The sequence below is a fragment of the Eurosta solidaginis genome, chromosome X (assembly GCF_040869045.1).
Source record: "Eurosta solidaginis isolate ZX-2024a chromosome X, ASM4086904v1, whole genome shotgun sequence".
NCBI lineage: Eukaryota > Metazoa > Arthropoda > Insecta > Diptera > Tephritidae > Eurosta > Eurosta solidaginis.
In genome coordinates this window covers 31,733,817-31,746,320 of record NC_090324.1, presented here as the reverse complement: position 1 = coordinate 31,746,320, position 12,504 = coordinate 31,733,817, and the positions used below count along the sequence as shown (strand labels likewise).

The 12,504-nt window shown below is 45.0% G+C and overlaps 1 protein-coding gene and 1 pseudogene across 27 annotated transcripts in view; both read right to left on the bottom strand.

Moving 5' to 3' along the window:
- The window catches only part of zfh2 (Zn finger homeodomain 2), a 2,927,436-nt gene that overhangs the window by 2,168,979 nt on the left and 745,953 nt on the right, over positions 1–12,504 (bottom strand). The window lies entirely within an intron of this gene.
- Positions 3,199–3,781, bottom strand: LOC137234395 (mitochondrial dicarboxylate carrier-like; annotated as a pseudogene).

The window sequence follows — 12,504 nt, the reverse complement described above, 5'->3', positions numbered from 1 at the left end:
TAGAAAATTTCAATCTACACCTATGGACAGACTCCACGATTGTTTTGGCGTGGATAAGAAAACCCCCTTGTTCTTGGTCAACCTTTGTCGCTCATCGAGTAACGAAAATAGTAGAAAAGGTAGGAAACAAATCCTGGCACCACGTAGAATCCGCATCCAATCCTGCAGACCTGGCTAGCCGAGGACTATCAGCGAAGGAGTTAGTCAATAACTCTTTGTGGTGGCAGGGACCTTCTTGGTTACAAGAAGAGAAGACAGAATGGCCAATACAAGAAAAGGACTATCGGACTAACATAGAGGAAAAACGGGTGCAGGTTCATACAACTTCAAAAATAAAAGAGAAAGACGACCTCCTCGAACGGTTTTCCAATTTGTCCAGGGCCTTGAGGGTCATATCGTATGTTCGAAGATTTATCCAAAGAACCAATCCTAAGACAAAATCTTCCTTTAAAGCGGCATCGCACTTCATTTCACCCGATGAAATCCAGGCCACGACAAGTCAGTTAATAGCTTTCTACCAACGAAGGCACTATTCGGAGGAACTTTCGAGTTTAAATTCCGGGAAGCTCATCGGTTCAAAGAGTGAAATCCTCCCTCTTACCCCCCTTGTCGATGAAAAGGGCATATTGAGGGTGGGCGGTCGTCTTTCAGGGGCCAAGGATCTTCCCTACAGTGAACGGCACCCGATTATTCTGCCGTATGACTGCCGGCTCACACGACTTCTTGTCCAGTTCATCCATAAAGACACCCTGCACGGGGAGAACCAACTTATGTTTCGTCGCCTACGCACACAATATTGGATCCCTAGGGTCAAAAATATGATCCGATCGGTCATACACAATTGCAAAACGTGCACAATATTCCGCAAGCGGACTCAAACCCAACTTATGGGAGATCTACCTTCAGAACGAACCACCTTCGCCCGGTCTTTCACCAATGCGGGGGTAGATTTTGCCGGACCATTTGACATCAAATCTTATAGCGGAAGAGGATGCCGCATGTCAAAGGGTTACGTCTGCCTCTTTATTTGCTTTGCAACCAAAGCGATTCACTTGGAAGCCACTAGTAACCTCAGTACTGCCGCATTCCTGGCAGCTTTCGATAGGTTTGTCGCTCGGCGAGGATGTCCAAAGAACATCTACTCCGACAACGGAACCAACTTTGTCGGAGCCTCCAGAGCTCTCCGCTCAGAACTCAAAGCTTTCCTGGCGGACGCTCGCAACCAAAATTTATCCAAGTACAGTCACCAAAACCTGACATGGCATTTCATACCACCAGGAGCTCCTCACATGGGCGGACTATGGGAGGCAGGGGTCAAGAGCTTCAAGAACCACTTCAAGAAGATCGCTTTGGATCACAAATTTACCCTTGAAGAGTTCAGCACACTACTTTGTCGAATCGAGTCCTGTCTCAATTCTCGACCGTTAAGCCCCTCCTCCAACGAGCCGTCCAACTTGGAGCCACTTACTCCAGGCCATTTCCTCGTGGGAGGGCACCTGTTAGCTCCACCGGAGATCGACGTCAGCGAGAATCGCGCATCACTCGTCAATCGATGGGAAAAACTTAAGGCGCTGTATCAAACCTTCTGCAAACGGTGGAAAACGGAGTATCTCACCGAATTGCAGAAGCGCGTTAAGTGGAAGCATCCACAATCAAACCTTAAACAGGGAGACCTAGTCGTCATTAAGGAGGATAATCTGCCCCCCAACGAATGGAGATTAGGTCGGATAGCCAATCTTCATTATGGCCCCGATGGCCGAGTTCGAGTCGTCGAACTGGATACGGCAAGGGGACAAACCACCAGACCAATCACGAAATTGGTCCTACTACCACCCTCCAGTGAGGGTGAGGGAGACTTGTAACTCCCACCCGTTATAACAACCCGCTTAACCCAGCTTTCGTTCACCCCAAACGAGGCCAACAACCCGCTTAACCCAGCTCTCGTTCACCCCAAACGAGGCCAACAACCCGCTTAACCCAGCTCTCGTTCACCCCAAACGAGGCCAACAACCCGCTTAACCCAGCTCTCGCTCACCCCGAACGAGGCCAACAGAACCCTACCGCAGATCTACTATCTGCCACAGAACCTATACGCCCTCGGCCAAAGGCACGAGGCCAACAGAGTTTAATATAAAAAGCATTCAGTTTACGAATAGCTGACAAGTACCGAACTGCATAATTGCTTCGAATATTTCTTAATTTTATGATGAATTTACTAACTATACCATGATCTATTAGTTACATCTCAAAAGGGCGGACATCCACCTTCTCTTTCGTGAGCACTCGTATCTAGTCATATAACAAGGGCAGGAACGCAAAGGCGCCAAATATAAGGCTGATTCATTGGGGAAGCAAAACGGTGTCACATCGGATATACATAGTTACAAAGCGTTGCACTAGCTTAAATAGCAGCGGCGAGACGATGTGTAGCTATGCCGAGCTAAATAATTTAAGGCCAAGTTTCAACACGGTAATGTATGCACATTGAGTTAGCCGTTAGCAAACGTTTCTCGCACCGTACCTACAGATTGCCTCTTTCAGCTTTGAAAATTTTGTGGGCCAAAATCCAAGAAAATCATTGCTCTGGGTTACATGCATAAAGTTTCGTGTTTTAGGAGCCAGAAATTTTTTTCATTTAATACTCACCCTGAGTCCCCCTGTCCAGGCTATATGCTTGCTCTAAAGAGAAATCGGTTCTGTTCTCCATGAGAAAGGCAGCACAATCTACAACATCGCTTTTCTATTGACGTATTAAAGCCGCTCGCAACATCCCACCAACATTGTTAACGGTTATGAGCGTTTTGCCGACATAGCAAAACGTGATTAAATGCTCAAAAGTGTCGCTGTCGCTCTTTACGTAAAGAGAACCCGTATGCCAAAGCGTCAGCCTAAGTAGTAAGTAAAAAAAAATAAAAAATTTTTTTTGCATTTACTATGGTTGTAGCTAATGGTTTTTCGCAAAACCTACCTTGTCGAGTGGCGGAATCAATTTGCTGGTAGCCACCATTGAAGCAATCGCGGTTCGACGACTCCAACTCGGTTATCAGTTTCCACGACTACGTAAAGCATGATGAAGTACTGAACGAATGTCGGTTATGTCGATGGGCTCCCCCAACAAACAAGGCATCGCGTGCTGCAGTCCCATTACCCGATTTTGCGTATTATGTTAATAACGAGAGACGAAGTTTAACTGGGTTTTTAAAAATTAAAAAGTACTCGAGCCGGAGCATTGATCTGATCGTAAAATGCAATTTGGCCAATTGTCATTAGAACACCCCTTCCAGTGGCTATTGTAGCACCAGAAAATAAACGCGCAAAACCTTCATGCCGATAAACTTTGATTAAACCATCAAAAGCATTTTTATAGTTCCTGCGTTGCTCGGGTGGTAATTTAACATCATTTTGCATACGAACCTTCACCATATCAGCTGGTGTGCCAACAATACCGCCTGCGGTGCCTGCGGTGCCTGCTAAACCAGCTAAGGTGATTTTACCAAGGAATATATCGGTATTGATTTGTTTCTTGCCTGCTTCATATATGCCGAAACGAGTCATCGAGTACGTCATCTGACGTAGGATGGATGCAGATAAGCCATTGTACAAGGCTATGACACCTTGTTCTCGTACCACTTTTGCAATCAACTGTAAAACAGATAATTTGCCTTGCTGTCTGTAACGTAATTTTAACTAAATCTAGTGGATGTGTACAACAAGCAGCGCCAGCGCTAGCAATACCACCAAAATACCATCGACCTTGACGCTGTGTATTTATACTGGACATGGTGTTGGTATGAAGAGTTTATAATTAACTATTAAAAAGACAGATTCTGGGTGGGTTTGGGCAAGACTTGTGCTTTTGCAAAACAGATTAACGTTGTACTTTTTGTTGTTGAGTATTTTGCTCCAACATAATCCATGCTCGCTTGCCAAATATCTGTATTACAAAACTATTATATTGGTACTGAACCTATCCAGCGCATATCACAAAAAAAAAAAAAAAAACAACTTCTCATAGGCCATTGTAAGTACACGATTTTCACGTATCGTTTTCATATTGTGGATGTTTGCGTACTCTTCGCCCAAGAACAGTTTTTGAAAGTTCAAACTTTTGTGCGGCTTTTCGCACTCATACCTTCTATGACTGCTTGTAGCGCATAATATAACGAATCTACAGGTGTATTGGTTACCGGTGCACAAGCAACAGCAGCACCAGCAGCATTCAAGGGTTCATAAGTGTCATCAGTCTTTACTGCTGAAATTGGATCAGCAGTGGGATCAAGTGCGTTATACAAGGATTGGTGATGGTGGTGCTGCTGTTGCAGTTTTTCAATTTCTGTTGTTCCAATTGCCGATTTATATGGACTTCTTTCAGTTTGGGTGTCTTTAGACGTAAGCCATGTTTTTTAAAGAAGTAATGAGCTGAAACGAAACAAAAGAATAAAAAATTAGTCAATTTATAAAATTATCAAAAAATGGAACGATACTCATACTTACCCATCACCAGTTTTCTTCATAGTGAAAATTCATTCAAAATGTCTCTATACTCATTTCCATGAATGAATGACATTTTGAATGAACGAAACAAAGTTGCCACTCGGTTCTCACGCAGTAAGCACTTTACGCGCAATCCAAAGAGTATCACAACTCGGATCCGCGGGATCCAACAAACTCGAGTGTTAGTAACCGAACAAAAAATCAACTAACGAAAACCCTGAAGATACAGACTGGTTTCACTGAAAACACACGCGCCAGGTTGTATTTCGATAGTTTTTTTTTAAATCCGGCCGTCTTTTTCTTCTTTATTTTTGTTGAGAAAAGGTTGTAGTTTGACAATTTGGTGCACAGAAACACAATTAAAACCAACTTTCTTGTGAAAACAAAAGGTGAAACCACTCGAGACCGAAATAATTCTCGCGGTCTATTTGCATCGTTTTCATTGTTAAAAAGGGTAGTGCAAAATTAAAATGTAAAACATAAACAAAAACATGGCACACAATGGTGGTCTCGCTTTCATGACAGAAATTGCTTTGTTTGTGTATTGAAGTTTCGACAGACTTTCGTCAGTCCCTTTTTTGCTTGAAATCCCAGCAGGAATAAAGTAGTGTCATCTATGCTTTCGATGCTACAAACAATGGAGAAATTAAACTTTTTAGAACAGACTTTAAATTTAATGTCGCGTCAGGACTCAGACGCAAGCTGTCCGTAAATACTCTCATGACATGACCATTATGTATCAATACATTGCAATGGGCAGCACCGCACAGCGGTCTCATTCCAACGATTGGAAGAGTGAACAGCTGACAGCTTTACAAATTACCACACTCGTTAGTGTAGGCTATTCCCGCCAGGGTTGTGTTGGAATCAACAAACACACCACAATTTGTGATTCTCACACAACATGGCCCAAATCAACACAAAGAGTGTTCCCAGACAGCGAGTAAAGGCCTCTTTACATTTGTCGCACATTTATATGCAAGACGTCATTTGACTAGTCATTTTACCGGGATTCATAGGTTATATTCACAGCCACATTTGTATCGGCGTGGGTGAGTTTTGTGACCAAATTTTTGTAGGGCAACTACAAGGAGCCGTGAAAATACACGGGTAACTCGTGATACCATCTGCTACACAAATGTAGCGTATATTACCGCATATTGCCTGTATTAGGCAAACACCAAAAAATGACTGCTTTCAATATCAGAATTTCGTTATGATGAGGATATTTACCAAAATTAAAGATACCTTTAGGCGTATCTCAATAAAATTATATTAAATATAACAGTGGTTTCAACCACTACAAACCCATCATTACATCGACAGAATAACTTAATAAGATTATTCGTTCCACACAACCCTTTATCCCGAGTACGCCAACCCCAAGCTCGACCAATTAAGCCTCTACTCTCCGCCCATACGCCACCCAATTCCCTTAAAATGCAAAACAAATAATAACAAGTTCCCGTTCCAGAATGACGGGTTTCTCGGTCAAACGCACCAAGACGGAGCAACGCGTTGACTCCTTCACCGTCTCCTGCCGGTTGTGCCAGAAGAACCACGGCATACGACTATGCCCGCGGTACAGGGGAATGTCGGCAGAAGAACGCCTCCGGGCCGTCCTGATACACCGGCACTGCCCCAATTGCCTATCGCCGTTCCATCGGTTAGAGATATGTCCTAGCAACGACCGTTGCCACCGCTGCCGTGAACCACACCACACCACGCTTCACATGGAGGACGAGCAAGCACGGCCACGCCCGATCCCTGACGAAGAGCGCGACGACGACGAAAGCGACGAGGTGCTATCGATCAACATCACCGAGGACACACGATCGTGGGCCCAACAGGTGGAAGAGGAGGAGAAGGAGATGGAAGAGTTCACGAGAGGTGCAGCCGCCTTAGCCATCGCCCCAACGGCCAGTGGAGAAGCACGATCCTTCCGACCGCTGCTTCAGCATGAGAAGCAGAAAAGCAATCAGCGACACATGGAACACGGGGATGGCGCGGAGACCCGTCCTTTCCGCCCATCGCACCGCAATGCCAGTGGGCGCCGGGGCGGCGCGGAGCCGCGTCCGTTCCGCTCGACCCGACTCTCTACTGGCAGAGCGGCCCCGTATCCACCACGCAAGGAGGGTACCAACACCACCCTCGCGCGCCAAACAACAACCCCAGCCGGCTTCAGAAGTGGTCGACTCCGGGATAATTTAACGGCACCGACTATAACTCGAGCATTGATCGCCATCGCGCCGACAGCCATAGTCCGAATTGAGGCAGGAGGCCGTTTACACCTGGTCCGCGCCCTGTTAGACGCCTGCGCTCCCACCAGCATTATCGATGCCAATTTGTGCAAGGATCTACACCTGGAGCGTAACAATACCGCACATCTGTCGAGGTGCACCATCGTTCTTCGAGGAAAGTATGGGGTCGCGGGAAAGATCACGACCCAAGTCACCGTAATAGCAAACTATGCCAGGTTAAACCCCACGGCAAATCTGGACCCGTCGGTAGCGGCCCCATTCCAGTTCATGAAGCTGGCCGATCCGGCGTTTTACCGATCGTCGCCAGTGTTGCTCACTTTGGGCGCCGACGTCTACGCCAATATTATGGTCGGCGGCACACCCGCGTCGACTGTCGGCGGGCTCCTCACCCAAGCCACAATATTCGGCCTCGTCGTGTCCGGAGCCCACCCACTATAAAACCGTAAACTATACCACAAGGTGCATTTTAAACCAAGCAACCCCACGTACTTGAACACTAACGTTTTTCTCTTTTCATTCACAGTTCAGCGAGGCTGCATTACTGCGAGCATGGATGTCCGCCGGAGATCGTACTTACGATCCTACTATACATAACATACGTATAATATTTTTTAAATTTATTTAGTTTATCCCGCCTTGGAAAGGTTGCTGGCGTACTCACCGGGTTTCAAGTTGCTCGCCGCAAGGGGGCCGGCATGTTTAGGCCACCAGCCTAAATATTTCGGACCACCCTAACACGTACATTAGTTATTTATTTATTATTATTACCGGTAACGGCTAACACCAGCCGAGAGCTAGCTTTGAAGGGGAAAAACCCAACGAAAGTTAGCTATCGGCAGGTGCCGCGGACTTGTTCGCGGTTTTGAACTTTCTTTCTATTTTGGAACGTTTACGAGCCAGCAGCTAGCCCAAGGTGAGTTATCCAAACCAACCATTTTTCATTTTTTTTCTCAGTTGCGATTCTCATTATAAATAATATTTGAGATAACTAATTGTCCTACATGTGAATTTGCCAAGTGCATAGTAAAGTGTGCTGTAATTAATTCTCCGCTTTGTGGGGTTATATATTTTTACAATTTAATATTTGCGATTGTTATTGAATCTAGATTTCCAATTAATCACTTGCCTAAATTTAAATGTGCACATGCCCTGTGGATTTGAATTAATTTGAATTTGTTAAACCCCTTGCAATAAACAAAGCAAAGAGTGTCCCTTTTAATATAGTGAATAAAATTGTTATTGTGTGATACTAACTCGGTCTTTTCTTTTCTTTTATTTGCGGCGCACCCGCCCGACTTCCTGGGTCTCCACTGCCACGCAAAACACAAGATAAAATGGAGGCCGAGATAGATGCTTTCAAAGATCGTATTCAGGAGTTACAATTGAACCGTCCAATAACGTCAACGTTTACTATGAAGGTAAAATCTCCAACGTTTGATGGTTCCGTTACTTTCCAGGTATTTAAGCTCCAATTTGAGAAGACGTCGGCAGCGAACAACTGGAATGCTGAAGATAAAGTTGCAGCTCTGTTCGTGGCATTGAAAGGGCCAGCAGCAGAAATCCTAGAGACGATTCCCGAAGGAGAGCGGAACAACTATGAAGCATTGATGGCCGCTGTCGAGAAACGTTATGGAAGCGAGCGTAGGAAACAGATAATCCAAATTGAGTTGCAAAACCGTCACCAAAGAGCGAATGAGATTTTGCAGGAGTTTGCCTCGGATGTTGAAAGATTGGCTCATCTCGCAAATGCGGATGCACCCGTGGAATACACCGAGAGGGTAAAAATGCATAGTTTTATAAATGGCATACGGGACGTGGACACGAAGCGAGCTACATACGCAAAGCCAAAGCTTACATTTGCTGAAACGGTATCACATGCATTGACTCAGGAAACTGCCTCCCTATTGAGTAAACCAGCATATAAGGCTCATCGTGTGGAAGTAGAAAGACCAGAGTGGGTAGACACAATTTTGGAAGCATTGAAGGGTACGCAGCAGAAGAATAATGATGCAGTCAAATGCTTTAAGTGTGGAAAGCCAGGGCACATTGCGCGTTATTGCAACACCAATCCTAACACTTCCAACCTTGTGGGTGGTCGTAAACGCAGAGCTGAAGGAGATGATCAGATCTCCAAGACCAATCAATCGTTAAACTAAAGCGAGTCAGCAGCAAGGGGCGACAGCTGGCTCCGTCAATTGAATGCCCCATAATCTCTATCTCACAAATTGGAAGAAGGTAAAACAATCTTACAGTCGGAGGACATGTGGATGGAAAGAACGTTTACTGACTGTAGATATGGGTGCATCCCATTCCATCATTCGATCAGATTTAGTCAACAAGAAGATTAGATCATTGCTTGGAGCAAGATTACGTACAGTCACGGGAGAGGACACCCAGGTAATTGGAGAAGTAGCATGTGAAGTAGCAATTGGGAACGTCACAGTACTACACAATTTTATAGTTGCAGAGATTGTTGATGAAAACGTAATTGGAGTGGCCTTCTTAATCGACCAAGGCATCAAGATCGATATGCAAAGCAAGACGATGCGATATAAGAACATGGATGTGCCACCTAATTTCGGCTACGAGAGAGTCTACAGCAGTAAACGAGTGCTGGTGGATGAGAGTCATCAAATACCACCAAAATCCGAAGCAGTCATCTGGGCAAAGGTTGATGGAGATTGTGGGACAAACAAATTGTGGGTTGTAGAAGGAGCACACAAATCAGCACTGAACATACTTGTGGGAAAAACCCTGGCTATAACCAAACAATATGGACGTATTCCGGTAAGAGTACTCAATGAGTTCAAGTCAACATTCAATTTGACCAAAGGAGCTATTTTGGGAAGATGCCAAGAGGCTGAAGTAGTTATTAACTGTGTACAGCTCCAGGAATACGTTTCACCTAGTAATACTGATCTTTAAAATGACATCACGGCATGGACGCAGGGGCTAGAGGAAGCCTATCAGAGTAAGGTAAAATAACTGCTCCTAAAAAACGCGAACATATTTGACCAGGATGGTTCCAAACCAGGCCGCACCAATGTTGTGAAACATCAAATTGACACTGGAGACGCGAGGCCGATACGTCAAGCTCCTCGTAGTGGACCACTGGCGAAACGGGAAGTTGTGAGTCAAATCGTACAAGAAATGAGCAACAGCGGCGTCATCGAACCATCAGCTGGTCCATGGAGCTCACCGGTAGTACTTGTAAAGAAAAAGGATGGAAAAATGAGGTTTTGCGTGAACTACCGGAAGTTGAATGACGTTTCGAAAAAGGATAGCTACCCATTGCCAAGAATTAACGACACTCTGGACTCGCTATCTGGTACGAAATGGTTTTCCACACTGGACTCGAAAAGCGGCTACTGGCAAGTTGAGGTGAAGGAGGAAGATAAAGAGAAAACAGCCTTCGGTGTCGGTGATGGTCTTTGCCAATTTACAGTGATGCCGTTTGGACTTTGTAATGCACCAGCTACTTTTGAGAGACTCATGGACCAGGTACTGAAAGGTCTACATTGGAAAACATGCTTGATGTACCTGGACGACATCATCGTATTGGGAAAGAATTTTGATGAACATCTTAAGAACTTGGAGGAAGTTTTCCAGAGAATAGCTGGCGCTGGTCTGAAGTTAAGTCCCAAAAAGTGTGCGCTGTTTAAAAAGGAAGTAAATTATTTGGATAACAAGGTAACGACAGAGGGCATCTGCACTGCAAACGAAAAGATAGAGGCTGTAAAAGATTGGCCAAGACCACAGAACCTACATGAATTGAGAAGTTTCCTTGGGCTGTGCACATATTACCGCCGATTTGTACCAAATTTTTCCACCGTAGTCCATAGCCTCCATGAGCTTACAAGAAAAAATAAAGCTTTTGAATGGAAGAAGGAGCAAGAAGTGGCTTTCCAAACATTGAAGGAGCGGTTGTGCACTGCCCAATGTTAGCATATCCGATTCTAGGAGTAACATTTATTCTAGGCACAGATGCGATTGGATATGCTATAGGTTTTATCACAACTGGTCGATGGACAGGAGAAGGTAGTTGCATATTACAGCCGTTCGATTGGAAAACCAGAGAGGAACTACTGCGTTACGCGGAGAGAGCTGTTGGCATTGGTAGAGTGCATTAAACATTTTCACTAATACCTCTACGGCCAGCGATTCCGTGTCAGGACAGACCACGCAGCGTTAAAATGGCTTCTGGAGTTCCGTAATCGGGAAGGACAATTGGCACGGTAGATCGAGCGACTACAAAGCTATGACTTTTCCATTGAGCATCGAAAAGGTAGTACCCATGGAAATGCCGATGCAATGTCACGAAGACCATGTAGTTTGGAATACAAGCACTGTTCAAAGGCCGAGGCTAAAGAAGACATTATAGATGTCCGGCTAATGTCTATACCGAGTACGGATGAATGGGACAAGGAACAACTAAGAAAGTGTCAGCTAGAAGATAAAGATCTGTCACATGGTATGCAAGAGCTCGAACGAAACGAAAGACCAAGCAGAGAGGAGACGTCAGCAGAGAGTCCCATTTCGAAGACATATTGGGCACAGTGGAACAGTTTAGAATTGATATCCGGTTGCTTCGATAGAGTATGGGAGAGTGAGGATGGTCAAAGAAAAAAGAAACTGATAGTTGTTCCCAGAAAGAGTGGAGGTCATCTTGGAATCACGAAGACGCTCGAGAAAATTAAGTAGAAATTCTATTGGGTTGGTTGCCGTCAGTCGGTCACCGAGTGGATTGCCAACTGCGAGGCATGGAACAGAGCGAAAGGGCCCAAAACACGAAGTCATGGCCAGATGAAGCAGTATATTTCAGGTGCACCATTTGAAAGGATCGCCATGGAAATCGCAGGTCCATTTCCTACTAGCAACCGCGGAAATAAATACGTACTGGTAGTTATGGATTACTTCAGTAAATGGCCAGAGGTATACCCAATCCCAAACCAAGCAGCAAAAACAGTAGCAGAAGTGGTTACAAATGAATGGGTTGCCAGGTATGGTGTACCAATGGAGTTACATTCTGACCAAGGCAGGAATTTTGAATCAGCTGTGTTCCAAGAAATGTGCAAGAAGTTGGGCATTCGAAAAACACGGACAACTGCATTACATCCTCAGTCCGATGGTATGGTGGAACGTTTCAATAGAACATTGGAGGAGTATTTAAGGAAAGTAGTAGACAAGTACCATAAGGACTGGGATACACACATATCATTATTCTTGATGGCCTACCGATCGGCAGTACATGAGGTAACGGGCCAAACTCCCGCAAAGGTAATTTTTGGCAATGACCTTCGACTGCCAGCTGATTTGACGTATGGGATAGATGCCGATGCGGAGAGGAATGTCAAGAAATCCACTGGTGTCTTGGGAAAAGAGCTGAGAGAGGTACACGATCTGGTAAGGCAACGAGCAAAGTTTATGAGTGACAAGATGAAAGAGAGGATCGATAAAGCAATTAATTCGGAAGGGTTTCACGTAGGAGATTTGGTGCTGCTATACAACCCACAACGAAAAAAAGGGTTGTCCCCGAAATTGCGGTGTAACTGGGAAGGCCCATACAAAGTTGTAAAACGGATCAATGATGGAGTGTAGCGCATTCAAAACATTGGAAAACCACGAATCAAAATTAAAGTGGTTCACTTGGAGAGGCCAGCAGCGTTTAGATCGAGAGATTTGTCTGATCGGGACGATCAGACTTAGGTGGAGGGCAGTGTAACGAATATTAGCAACACTAAGGGTACTG